The following is a 14,116-nucleotide window of genomic DNA, read 5'->3' as shown; positions in this document are numbered from 1 at the left end:
AAAGCAGTTAAATTAAAAGTCTGTTAATTACAATGGGAAATAAGCTTTGGCTCATTCCCTATTTATTTATTTATTTATTTATTTATTTTAATACCTCTCTTCCATTATTGGATTTGTTCTTGTGTGGTAATATTAATTTCTTGTATCACTCTAGGATGCAAAGCAGACTCTTTAAAGTGCAGACAGAAATGACAATTTTCACCTGATCTGGCCTCAAAAAACTGTCTATAGCTGTGACTAAACTCACGTGCATGGCTGCAGACCACTTCAAAAATGCCCGACTGGATGAAAATCTGACTGCTCATTGCAGGAGGATTCAGATGAAGATGTTTCAGAACAGAGTGTCTTCTGTACCTTGTGTCTATGCAACCTCTCAACCCTCCAAGCTGTTTTCAGAACGGGGGGGGGGGGAGGGGGGGGAGGGGAGCAGATGGCCTGGGGTTTTCAGTTCCTGCTTGAGGGTAGGTCGGGTGTATTGGAGCCCCCAGATGGGGGGAACTCCAGTTCACCCCATCCCATCCTCCAGCACCAGCTGGGGAATCAGCCGGCAGCTAGATTCCCTTTCCCCCTGGAACCAACAGTTAACTGTTTGCTCCGGAGGATCGTTGTAACTCAGAATGCTTCATGCAAAGTGTTCTGAGTTACAGCAGGGAGCTGTACTTCTGTTTGTGCCTTTAAGCTACTTGTTATGTGCCCATTATAGTGTAATAAGCACAAAATAACAATTATTGTTTCTGTAACTGTTTTTGGTACCTTTTCATTTATTTAGATAGGAAGGCATAGAAACATAGAATTTATTTTTTCATATTCTTGTCATTTACCAATGTGAAGAAGACCAGAATATTAATTCAGTAAAATTAAAGTCTTCACAGGAGGCAGCTAAGAAAAGTTTTATTAATGTTTGCTGTGCCCTTGAAAGTAGACCTCATCTAATGAGCACTGAAACTATATTGTGCTTCCAAAAAGTTACTTTTTTGCTTTTGTCCCACCTCCTGCCCCCCAAACAGCAATAGAGCAATTTTGGTTTTAAAGTTATAAGCAGAGGTGGATATTTTTGGTGACATTAAGGCGAAAACCAGTGGGAACCTGTGCTATTCAGATGGCAGGTGTCTGAATTATCTAAGCCAAATTCTAGCTTTGCATAAACAGCTGTAATCTCATTAAAGTTAATGGAGTTAAATTCTGGTAAAAAAAAATCTGAATTTCTGCCCTTAGCTGTGGATGTGAGTAAAATGGTCATGCACATCTTTCTAGTGCCTCTGCTAAAGCAATTGACTATGTTGAGGAAACAGTTACATTACATCTGAGCATTACGCTGAGCAACATAAAACAAGAACATATTTTGAGCTAAACATGATGTTGTAAATTCTTATTTCATTTATATAGCAGTTAAATCTGGAGCAATTTTAATACTAGTGTTAATGAGATCAAAATTTGTCTGCAGATCTCTAGTGAAACTTTTAAATTCATGGCAAAAAAAAAAGACTTGCCAAGTAATGGAGAGCTAAGAAGTAGGTATTAACGTCAATTCAATATACATACTAAATAAAATTAATTGATAAGAATAACTTGAATTTGAAAAAATGCTTGAATGATCCTTAAAATTTAGGGAAGAAAAATAGGTGACAGTAAATCCATGTCAATGCAAACATTAGGAAGCGGTCAGTAAGGCTAACCACACCTTATCGTGCATCTACAGATGCATCACAAGCAGGTCCAGGGAGGTGATTCCCCTCTGTGTGACACTGGTCAGGCCACAGTTGGAGTACTGCATCCAGTTCTGGGCGCCACACTTCAAGAGGGATGTGGCTAGCATTGAGAGAGTCCAGAGGAGGGCCACTTGCATGGTCAATGGGCAGCAGGGCAGGCCCTACGAAGAGAGGCTAAAGGGCCTGAACCTATTCAGCGTCCACAAGAGAAGGCTGAGAGGGGATCTGGTGGCCTTTTACAAACTCACCAGGGGGGACCAGTGAGAATTGGGGGAGGCTCTGTTTCCCTGGGCACCACCTGGGGTTACTAGAAATAATGGCCACAAATTGTTAGAGGGCAGGTTCAAGCTGGACATCAGGAGACACTACTTTACAGTTAGGGCTGCCAGGCTCTGGAATGGACTCCCAAGAGCGGTGGTACCTTCTACCTTGGGGGTCTTCAAGAGGAGACTGGACAGATATTTGGCTGGGGTGATATGACCCTGGCACCCATTCCTGCCCGGGGCAGGGGGTCAGACCTGATGATCTGTTTAGGTCTCTTCCGACCCTAAGTATTATGATACTATGATATGATTATCGTAAGGATTTCAGCATTTTTTTATACTAAAATTGTATACCTGGAGGATTTTACAAAACACATATCTGGGTATATCTACAATATTAATTCCACTTCCTTTTAATTGAGATGTTTTAAATTTATAATTATATATTTGCTGTATGTTCATTAAATATCAACTGTCTCTAAGATACAACAAGCATGTGAGAGAAATCTAGTCACCATAATTATTTCACAATTAGATAAGCAATACCACTTTCATTACATTCTTTGTAATATATTAACTTGTACAAAATTTGGAGATACTTAAGGTTCTAGAAATAAAAATGTAGGTACAATTTGAGGGGATTTGGGTGGGGAGGATTAGCTTTTTAAAATGGGTACCTAATTCTCCTATAGACTATTCTTAGATAAAGACTTTCTTACTGGCAAATTTAAGACTTCCTTTTAGGGTCTGTCTTTATAATTGGGTATCACCTTCCCACCAAACACTGAGTGCATCTACATGTGATCTTTACTGCAGAATTGACTAATTAGCTCTGCAGTAAAGCATCACCATCCACATGTGCACTGGTATTAGAGTGCAGTAAATTAATTCCACCTTAAAATAGTACTATTGGGGACAGTACTATCTTACAGCAGAGTAATTAACTGCAATCAAATGCTTGTGTGGACAGTGACCCCCCAGATCTTGCTTGCCCCTCTATCACCCAATGTCACCACCCAGAGCCTGGGACGGATCTCCCACCGTGCCCCTGGCCAACCCAGGGCTGCTCCGCCTCTGCTCTAATTGCTGTGGTCCCAAGTGCACATGTAGAGTTGCACCCACCGGGGAGCAATTAACTCCAGTACAAACTGCTCCCAAGTTTATTGTGTCATTGTAATAGTACGTGTAGATGCACCCACTAGGCATATCCTGACAAGTGCTCACATGCAGTTTGCAGTGCCTCAAAGCACTACATGCAGCACACATGCACCTGTTTGCCATGTTGCTAATTTCAGCTCAGTTGGTGGGAGGTTGACCCCAGGAGATCCCAATGTCAAAAAAACCACATCTGAAAAAAGTGGCACAGCGCACGTGGCAGCAACATGCACCACAAGAAAGGGAGCCTAGCTAGCCAGAGCCTTGCTTTGGCTTCCAGCCAGGCTTTGAGTGGCCAGTTCGGCACCAGTCCTGCTCCAGGAGGCCCTCAAGACCCCAGGTAAGGCTGCTGGGGCCAGCACCTGTTCTGGCCCCATCCTCCCCTACTCTGCTTGGGTCACTTTTTCAATCCTGGAGCATGCATGTAGGGGTGCCCAGGGGCAAATAGAAATGGCACAAATACATGCTGCTGCTATTTGTCCTGTAGGAAATGCACACTCCTGAACGTGCATGCGTGTTGGGACATGCTCACTTGTCTTAAATCCACAGAGCCTGATATTTTTTCTTTGGTTTTCACCATTATGATTCCAGAGGGACTCCAGTGAAAAAAGTGTCTATATAAAAAGTGTAATTCATTGAAGAATCAAGCCCCTAGTGAGTAATCCCATCTGACTCTGAGGTATGGCCTGGTTAAAGTGTTAAACATGCTATAAATGGCATGAGTGCTACACATACACCCAATGTAAGGCATCATAAAATGGCAAACCAGCCAAAACAATGTTTCACACATAATGTGGAACATTTTTGTGAATGGTTTATATGTCTCTTTAAACTGAATGTGTGACATGCCCAGATACCAAGACTGTCTGGCGCAGATGTCCAACAAACAGCTAAATGTTGGAATCAGCCCTGGAGAGCCCCTGGTCTTCAATCTGGGATGTCAAAAATTATGTTAGCAAAAGCCTGGGGCAACCCTGGGTCTCCAAAAAGCTTGGGGCTGCCACAGGGTGGATGCCAACAATCAACTTTAAACCCCACGCTGAACATGGGGTTTAAAGTCCTCAGGAAGGGAAGCCCTTGTATCAGACCTAGGGCTGTCTGGGGCTGGAGCTGACAATCAGCTGTTTGTTATCCCTGGCCTTGGACAGCCCCAGGTCCCAGGCTTACTTCTAGCCCTATTCCCATGTAGCATCACAACATTTTATTCAAAGGACTTTTCTGAAGCCTTTGTCAAAGAGCTTATTTTCCTACTCCACCTTGATTCTTGGTATTAACCAGTAGGCTTTCTCTTCAAAACTCTAAAACCAGCTCAAGGGAAATGGAGCTTTTGGCCCAATTAGAGATCAGGCTTTTTCAGTACTGCCCTGATTGATGAGAGGGAAATAGTGGAAAGTGAAATACGCTCTGTCACTGGGACCTGACGTAATTCATATTAGGGCTTATCTGCGTGGGACAGTGCAAAATACATTAGGATGCAAATAGCATGTTTGTACTACACACTTGTGTGAATGCTTATTCTAACTCCAGTGCCTTTGTGTAGTTAGCCTTAAATTTGCAGGCCAGCCTATTTTGTGTTAACACTATGTTAATAAGCCCTTAGTTGAGCCAATTTCTTAGATTTGAGTGAAGTCAGACTAGAATTTACTAATAGAAATAATCTTGAAATTTGTCCCCCTTTTTTCAATCCCAAGGACTTCTATGCAAAGGAAGGAGGGGCTGGCCACCATTACTCAGAATTAATACTTCATAAATGCAAACAAAACTAACAAAATTCTGTCACTTTTCTTATATTTTACCTCAGTAAACAATGTCAACAAGAACATATAGTTCAATGTACGCCTCATTTATTAGACAAGCTGGTGTGCGGGCCGGGTCAGGCCCCAGGCCCTTTTCGTCGCTCTGCACACGGGCTGTGGCCGGCAGCCCGGGCAGGCCGGGTTGGAGAGGGCGGGCGCCGAGCTAGAATTAGGCACAGACACGTAACGGTTGATTTTAAGATTGTTTACTTACACCGAAATGGTCGCGGTGCAGGCTGAGAACTTGCTTGAGTTGCGGTTACAACAGAAAACACGAACACATGTGGAGTTTGCTAGGCTCCACGCAGACAGAACACGAACAATCACATGGAGTTTGCTAGGCTCCACATAGACAGAACTCTGGATGTCCAGGACAAGCGCGCATAAAACTCGTCGGTACGTCTTATAGTAGGCTCCATTTGAAGACAGGAAGAGGTGGGCGGTGGATCAGGCCGCCAAACTCCTCTGAGCAATACACAGGGTTTCTATTACCCTGCCACGTACACCCAGAGTCCCCACGAGATGGATGTGGAGTCCTCTTCGGCTTGGGCGGAAACTGCTCAAGCCTCTTATATGGCTAGCAGGCCAATCGCTAGCCGCCACGTGTGAATAATTTAGCACTAGCCAATAGTGGGACACGAATTTGCATACGACGAGCGGGAACTCCTTTGCACGGTGCATTTCTGTGCTGCAAAGGAAATGCACCCTGCAAAGACCGCTGCAAAGTGGCGGGAACACTCCTTTGCACATGGGTTCTCTGTGCAGCAGAACTCCTCCGTGCAACGAAGCTGTAAACCTACGGGGATAATTCGAGTGCCGAAGCACACACAAAAAATCAGACCTTTGGGTCATGACAGCTGGAAGGACACAGAATGCCTTGATAACATTAATTTTATTTTTACTAGTAAGGTAAAGAAGTATAAATGTACAAAGAAGTTAAAACTTGGGGCATTCTCAAATTCAAAACTGATGTGATTCTAAAAAAGTCTTTTAAATGGCTCTTTTTGAGAGCATTTTGATGCAACCTAATTTATGTCTGGTATGTGTCTAATTTTGACTGGAAGATCAAGCAGCTTGGCCCTGTGTCCAACATTACACGTGTTCTGACTTTTCACTCTTTGCAGATTGTGACGGCGACGGGCCGCCGTCACAGGTACAGGCGGAGGATAGGCAGGACAGGGGGCAACAACACCCCCTCAAGAAAGCCACGGGCCGGGCTACTCACCCCCGGCAGGGACGGCGGCGGTGGAGCTGGGACCACAGCAGCAGACGCGGCCGCCATTACGGCCGCGTGAGCCGGCACTACGCCAGCTGTTTAAACAGCTGTTCTCAACAAGGGGAGCAGCTGAGCTAATCGGCTGCCGCGGGAAGTTTAAAAGCCCCAACAAACCCCGCAGTAAAGGGGAAGCCAGAGGAGGAGAGAGGAGGCGTGCAGCACATCGCTGCCGCTGCGGCTTCCCCAAAGCCAGAGCCTCAGGCAGGCAACTGGGCATCAGTACAGCGGCTGAGGCGAGAGCCGGAAGCCCCGGTCGGGGCAAGAGGTGTGACTCCCAGGGTTTGTTGGGAGCAGAGCAGCAACTCGGGAAGTTCTCCCGTTCCCGAGGAGCAATATTTTTGAGAGCAGGGGAGAGAAGAAAGGAAAGGACCCGAGCTAGCGGCCGGGTCAGGCGGAGGCGGAGCCAGGCTGCCTGAGGACGACCGTTGGCCTCGGGGAAGCCTGCCAGAAAGAAGTGCTGCAAGTAGCGGCAGATGACCGTCTCATCAACAAGTGACCGGTTGACAAGTGGACAGGGTGTAGGGGTGGCGGAGCCCCGTGGAACATCTGAGGACCCAACCATGAGTACCCCCCTTTACGTCGGGCAAGCCCCTCTGGCAGAAGATCTCCACTGAACCCCTCCTTCGAATCACTTAACATCCAAGTCATGGCAGGCGGGACGAGGGGGAGGGGCTACCAGACGAAGGGCAGTACCGGACATGAGGCCCACGGATGTCACACAGATATATCAGACATTGGGAGCTAACATGGCGAGGCCCATGAGAAAAGAATAATGTTGGTGATGTGTATTTTGGTGGCTGGTGAGATCCATCTTGATTTCAGCCGGGAATACTGGAAGTGAGCAGTACTTTGCAAATGTATTATGAAGCACAGAGTGACAGAAGCACTCACAAACATCAGAAATGAAATGCATAAGTATGCAACACTTCCAAGGGGATAATGTCTTCTATTTAGCTGGTACAGGATTTCAATTTGTAAAACCATCCCAGGCTACTTCATATGTAGGTGCTCTGTGAGCAAGAAATATGATGTTGGTGTCCATAGCGCCATACACATATTACCACCACTTAGCACTTTTTTTAAATAATGTATTTTCTAGAGGTGCACTGATACATTGGTTCAATATCAGATTGGTACTGATATGAAGAAAATTGTCTATATCAGCCCTATGGAGCTGATAATTTGACCCATAAATGCCTGTGCTTTGTGCAGCTGTAGTGCAGAGCTGGCAGCATGGAGAGCTGCCTCCACCTGGTAACTTGGAATGGGAGGGGGGAGGGAAGGGGCATGGCGGGGGCAGATCAATGCCTCCTGTGGTGAGGGAGGGGGCGGATCAACGCCCCTGTGGTGAGGGAGGGGGCAGGGGCAGGCACTGCCCAGCCGGGGGGGTGGAGTGCGGGACAGAGGCACAGCTCATGGGGTGGGGACAGTTCCCACCACTGCTTGCACCCCAGGAAGGCCCCCCCCCCAGATCTGCATGGCATGGGGCAGGCTGCAGTTGCAGGCTGGAGCTGGAGCTGGTGCTGCACAGGGCTTTTCTTGCCGGGGGCTGGGCTTGGAGCAGCTCCAGCAGCACTGGGAGGAGATTACAGCCACCCTAGATTTCGCCACAGCTCCACTCCTAGCCCCATGCTGCCGCACAGCGCAGCCCCAGTTAAATGCCCCACGTCCACCCAAGTGCCAGGAAAAGCTGCAGCTGTGGCAAGCAGTGGCATGGGGCTGGGAGCAGAGCTGCGGCGAAATTTAGGGTGGCTGCAGCCTCCTCCCAGCACCGCCAGAGCCTGCTCTGAGTCCAGTCCCCAGCAAGAAAAGACCTGCGCAGTGCCAGCTCCAGCTGTAGCTCCGCCCCGCAGCTGCCACTTGCCCCGCGCCGTGCAGATCTGGGGGCACGCACCCCCCCCACCCACCTTTCCGGGATGCAAGCAGCAGCAGGAGCCACCCCCACCCCATGAGCTGCGCCTCCATCCCATGCCCCCCGCCCCAGCTGGGCAATGCCTGCCCCTGCCCCCTCCCTCACCACGGGGGGTGAGGATCTGCCACTCCACACCCCTTCTCTCCCCCCTCCCCTTCCATCATACTGGACTTACCACCTGGAAGCAGCTGTATTGGATTGGTATCAGCTGATATGCTTCCTTAAATATTGGCTCTTGGTATCAGCCCCCAAAATCTCTATTGGTGCACCCCCAGTATTTTCCTCTAGTTTGGAATTGGGTAAATTGTAAGTATTAAAAAGTGCAGCTCAGGACAAAAGGCTTAATTAACCATTGCTTTTAATAGAAGCAGGGTCACTCCCCAAGTATTACCGGGATCTCCACTCAGCTACAATTCTCTGTTCAAAAGTAAATAATAAAGGTCATGGGAAAGTAAAGGTCCTTGGACTCAATAGACAAAACCAAAGGGGCTCAGATAATAGACTCTGAAAATATTTAGGGGCATTAGCAGAAACAAAAAAGGTTTAACCTAGTTCAGAAAGCAGGAAAGGAAAAAAACCCAATAGGGACAGAACTATTTTAAATTGTTCTGTAGTGCCACTCACTCTCAGTTGTCAGTAAATGATGATAGGTCAGGGTGGAATTGAAAGGTAACATTCAAAATGCACACCCCCTGCCATCCCCCATTTTTGTTCAACACAAAATTGAGCCTGCCTTTGGAGCTTGCTTCCTCAGAATGCTATGATAAAATTATTAGTAGATTGCATGCACCATTATAGAGGGCAGAACTTGCCTAAGAGGAAGCTTCCTTTCTGCAAAATTCCTTCCACAAGTTTCACCTGGGTTATTTTGCCTTCGGGAAGAGGTTTGCTGCTTCTCCTTAACATGCAGAATCCATGCACATTAGAGACGAGCCACTGACATGCATTTGTGCCTTTGCATCAACTCTGGGAACTCTTGTTTTTAGCCCTGCACCTAAAGGCAGCAGAAGGCTGGGGCTAATGGGGCTTAGTCCCCCAGACCTTTTGCAGTGGCCAGTGACAGCAGCAGCACCATGGTGCTGCCATCCCGCAGCACCTGGTGTCGCTCAGCGTGCAGCTGCTCCTCTACTGCCACTTGCAGCACCAGCACACCCTGGCCTCGTAACAGCCTTGCAGGAGGGAGGGGCAAGGGGCAGGCGGGGCTCAGCTCCCCCCAGATAATATTTTCCCCCACCGCTTATGCTTGCATCTTGGCTCCATGGTAATATGATAATGGTGGTAGCATAACTCCTATGATCTTTTTAACTCACTACTTTACCTGGAGTCCCCTGAAAAATGGCAGAAGGTCAGGACTCTGTATGGGTTTCTTGCCAGGATAGTGGAAGACACGCATGCTGAGTATAGTGTTTTGACTTTCCTGACATGCAGATACCTGCTCCTGATCTTTGTGAAACTGAAAAGAAATGGTGCCACAGAGGACTCCTCTGCATAGGCAGGGGAGTTCTACATTTGGATCCTGAGGGATCTATTCGGCACGATTGGTGCAAAGCTTTGTTTAAAAAATAAACAAGATGTTTACATGCATCTGTGGTGAGACAACTGTAAATAAGGACTCCGTTCCAAGGAAGATATAAAACCACAATGCCAAATACGATTTTTAACAGGAAAAGACTTGAATTAAGTTAAAGTTTAACCTTTACTCCAAATTTTGTGTGTCAAGGATGCCACTGAAAGCTGAGTTGCTGAGTGCCAAAATAAAAAAAAAGGTGCATAATTAGTATTTGCTATTATGTTACTTTTTCAAAAACATCAAACAGGTGCAGCTAGGACTAACAGCTTGTTAGGCTGTAGTGGTTAAGGTAGGCCAGTTTCTACAGCCGATGGCATACAAGAGAACAATATGGCTAGCATAAATATTCAGCCTTGGCCTGAATGGCTAGATACCAATTTCCAGTAGGAGTGAATGGGAGCAGTCTGTTGCAGAAATCTGGTATGAGGCTCAAGCTTGAACACCTTTGAGTCATATGAGCTACTTTCATTCTGCCATTGTCTCTCTCCTGTGTCCCTGAGGAGTACAAAAAATAATTCCCTGTATTGCAGGGTTTGAGAGTAGATTATGTAGTTGATGGGAGTTTTGACATGATAAGGAATGCAGCCTCCAGCCATATGTCTATTCACCCTGAATAAAGCAATAGATTGGAAGTGTCTGTGTATTTTTCTCAAAAATAAGTCTCTGAAAGCTGCAATCTTTTGTACCAAAAACATTCTTTTATCTGTGGTTTTATGCTTCATTGGAGGAATGTTAAACTGTGATTTAACTGCAGCTGACTGACCTTTCCCTATAACATAGTGGAAAATATTATATGGATGTCTGCTCCTAGTCTCTGAACTGTTGGATGTATTAGCAGTGTAAATTATATTGCCAGTTCTTTTGAATTTCAGGCTAAGGACTGTCATAGGGCTGGTAAATGAGAACAGAAATTGCTCCTGATTGTGTTTCTCCCAGAAATGACAATATTCAGTAAATAATACAATATTTGGTTTTTATTTTGAAGGGATTGAGAAGGATAATGAAGGCTTTCTTGTGAGATCCAGGAATCCATTATTGAGACATTGTTAAATTTGTATTGACTTGCAGGAAATAAATCTTCTATTTATCTATGGCAAGTAATCTACATACAAATATAATTTGTTTGTGATACATAGATCCCAAATCCTTCAGAGAATGCAATAAATCCATATGATGTCCATGAAACTGTGCATTTGGATCTTCTATTGGCTGACAGATATTTAAAATCACATGAAGACAGACAGCTCCCCACTGATTCCGCATCTGAGAAGGTTCTTAAGCAATATTTTAATTAAGGTTATTGATTTCTTTATTATGGTGATTGTATTTTAATTGCCTATGAAGCACTCTGGGGGCAGAGGTGGGGGTACCTTATGAATATTATATGACAGTGAATAAATGGAATACATTTCTCTCTTAGAAAATGAACCAGAATTTTTACACTTCTGCTACTTTCCTGCCTGTGTTTTTTAATAGTTCCCATTCAGAAATAAGCAAAACAAACTAAACATTCTGATTATAATTTCTGGGTGTTTATCTTCTGGTTCTTCCATAAAAATAATTTGTGGCATATGCCTGCAGCCCATACTGATGAAAATATATCTGTGACTGTAGCACAGACATTCCCTGAGGTCTGACCAAATTAGCTTTAATCCAGCCATGGTGTCTGTCAGCAGGTCCGAGCTGGGTACCCCCGAACCCCGCGATTCTCGCCTGCCACAACTTCGATCTTTAAACAAAATTGGGGGAGGGAGGAGATGTTATTAATGCAGGTACCCGCAGGAAGGACCACGCTGGCTTGATGTCTGATACAGGTGCTTTATTATTCTTAATCTGGTCTAACTCTCTCTCTAGGAGCACCAGGGAAAAAGGGACAGTTCGCTGGACCCACCACTGAGGGCTCTCCGGTGTCCAGGGATTCTGGTTGTCTGGCTCAGGTGGTAAGTATCAGGTGTTGTTTCAGCGATCAGCCATTAATTGCCTCATTAGCGGCTGATTAATGCCGATACAGGGCTTCCCCGGTGGCGTTCTGTGCCGGCATGTGGAGCACGGTTCTTTCACAGTTTCCCTTTTTGCTTTCTTTCTTGCTCACCCTCTCTCTCCGACTGACGGATCGGGGTCCCGTTTCTCCTGGGCTGGGTCGGGCGTTTCCTCCCCGTGCCCCCTTTCTCCTGGGCAGCCCCACCACATCTTGACTCGGAGCCACAGCTTTTTGCCGCACTGCTGCTCCATTCCCTGGGACTCACCACAGCAGTTGGGTTCTTCAGGAAGATAGCAACTCGAGGGATGGGTTGATCCACCGGTCCTGTCGCCGTCTGTGGGGTGAGCCCCTACCTCTGGACCTTCCTTTGAATTCTTTGCCACTGGGCTCCTTGCCCGCTTCTCTCAATATGGAGGTGCCCGAAGGCAACTTCTCTCCAGTTTTCTCCCCTTCTTATTCCTCCTTCTGGAGCCTCATTGGCTCTCGAGGGTGTGGCGCATCTTTTCCCTGCTGTGTGGCAACTATCCTCAGCTGTCAACCTTTCTTAGTAACAGAGTTGCTGCCATGACTTTGTTACAGTGTCAACAGGAATGAAAAAATGGTAGTGGAAGCCAGCTGCCCAAGTTGAGTTTTCAGGGTTCCAGGAAGGTTTGTACAGCCCACACCGAAGGCCAAGACCCATTTCTTCATTGCTGTTGATACCAAAGCTACCTTTAATCTACTTTCCCTATATGGGTGTGTCCCTATGAGTGGGAACATGTGTTTATCAGGGACAACTAGCAGCAGCAGCACATATTTATGCTGCTGCTAGTTGTCCCCAGGGAATGCCTCTGCACTCTCACTGTGACATGCAGCAAGTTACCCTGGATGGGGTAGGGGAGACTGGGCTGGCCCCAGCAACCTTACCTGGGGTCTTGGTGGCCTCCTGGGGCTCCAGCACCAGCAATCCAGGCACACAGAGCCTGGCTGGCAGCCAGAGTGTCAACAAACCTGCCACACTTCAAATTAGCAGAGCAGCAAATGGCTGCATGTGCAGCACTGCAAAACGCACGTGCACTCGTGGGAATGCACCCTATGCGTGCATCCGGACGAGTGCACACGTGCCTCTTGCAGCATCTCAAAGCCCTTTGAGGCACTGCAAGAGGCACATGCGGAAACAAAAAAATGTTCCCTGCGCTGCAAATTTGCAGCGTGCAGGCAAAATTAGACCCCTAGGTATCCAGGGGTCAAAAATACCCCAGGGGAAAAAACTCTGAAGCAACCAGAGCCTTGCATCCTCCACAGAGACACTCTAGTAGCCAGCCAGAACGTCTGTATGGTTGGTCCTCACCTGGTGCTGAAGCATGCTGCCTGCCTGTGTGGGGCAGGCAGCGTGCCAGCTGCAGGAAGCTGGACCTGGGCTCCATGCCAGTAAATAGGGGTGGGGGGAGCTGGAGGAAGGTGGAAGTGACCATGGGGGGACCCCCACCAGCCCCAGTAGCAGCTGCCTTCAGGGTCCCTGGGGCCTCATAGCAGAGCCTCCCCCCGCACAACATGGGGCAGTGGGGGCCGGCCTTGGCCACCTGATACCCACACTGCCATTGCCCCATTGCGCAGGTGCAACCCAAGTCGGCAAGGTGCTGTGCAGCTCCAGCAGTTCCGCACACTGTTGGGCACCTGGGGCTGCTGCAGCTGTCACTTGGGGCCTGGCGCCAGGATGCTGGAGCCAGACGGGGCAGCGATAGGGTGGGGGGGCTCAGAGGGCAGACAGGGCGTGGGGCTGGCAGGGGTCACTCCACAATCCTCTCCTCCCTGCCCCCCATCCACCCCCTACTTACTGGCCAGGAGGTCCCAGTTGCCCCGACAGCAGCTGCCGTGTTTGGGTTTTTTTGTTTTTTTTTAAGTGCAGGGAGGTTGGGGACAGGGGGGGCAGCCATCGGAGGTCTGGGGGTGGAAGTAGAGGATGGGGCTGGGTGGGGCAGCCATTGGGAGGGCTGCAGGAATTGATGGGGGATGGGGCCAGGCAGGGCAGCAATCCGGGGGGCTGGGGGAGTAAGTATATGAGCCCTGCAGGGAGGATGTGGTAGCCCCAGTGAGGGCCTTGTGGCCCCTGTTTGGGGGCTGTAGCCCCTGTTGGGGGGCAGTCCGTGAGCTATTCAGGGGGGCTGCATCCAACAGGAGGAAGGGGACCCACCTCTCCTGAGTAGCCCCCCTCCACAATCCACCCACACCTACCAACACACCCCACATCCCTCCACAGCCACCTACATCCCCCCACCCCTCTTCCCACCCCGCTTCTGCAAACCCCACATCCCCCAGCACACACCCTGCATGCCCAGCTATCAGACAGGATGAGACCCACTGACAGGAGCTGTGGCTGCAGGGGCAGCTGTCCCCATATCCTGGTTAGTTTCATAGTAGCTAGGGTCAGGAGGGACCTGAACAGATCGTCTAGCCTGACCCCCTGCCACAGGC

At 48.0% G+C, this 14,116-nt stretch overlaps 1 long non-coding RNA gene across 6 annotated transcripts in view; it reads left to right on the top strand.

Annotated features, from left to right (window-relative positions):
- Window positions 1-14,116, top strand: part of LOC132250891 (uncharacterized) — an 81,691-nt gene that overhangs the window by 47,128 nt on the left and 20,447 nt on the right. For 5 of the 6 annotated variants that reach the window (XR_009462570.1, XR_009462569.1, XR_009462571.1 and 2 more), the window contains 2 exons: window positions 10,818-10,977; window positions 11,536-11,621. This is a non-coding gene — a long non-coding RNA (uncharacterized LOC132250891). The remainder of the gene's footprint in view (window positions 1-10,817; window positions 10,978-11,535; window positions 11,622-14,116) is intronic. The other variant, XR_009462572.1, reaches the window with a different exon arrangement.

The sequence above is a fragment of the Alligator mississippiensis genome, chromosome 5, assembly GCF_030867095.1.
Source record: "Alligator mississippiensis isolate rAllMis1 chromosome 5, rAllMis1, whole genome shotgun sequence".
NCBI classification, from domain to species: Eukaryota; Metazoa; Chordata; order Crocodylia; family Alligatoridae; genus Alligator; species Alligator mississippiensis.
Note: the sequence above shows the minus strand (reverse complement) of the source record. Positions and strands in the feature narration are given on the sequence as shown.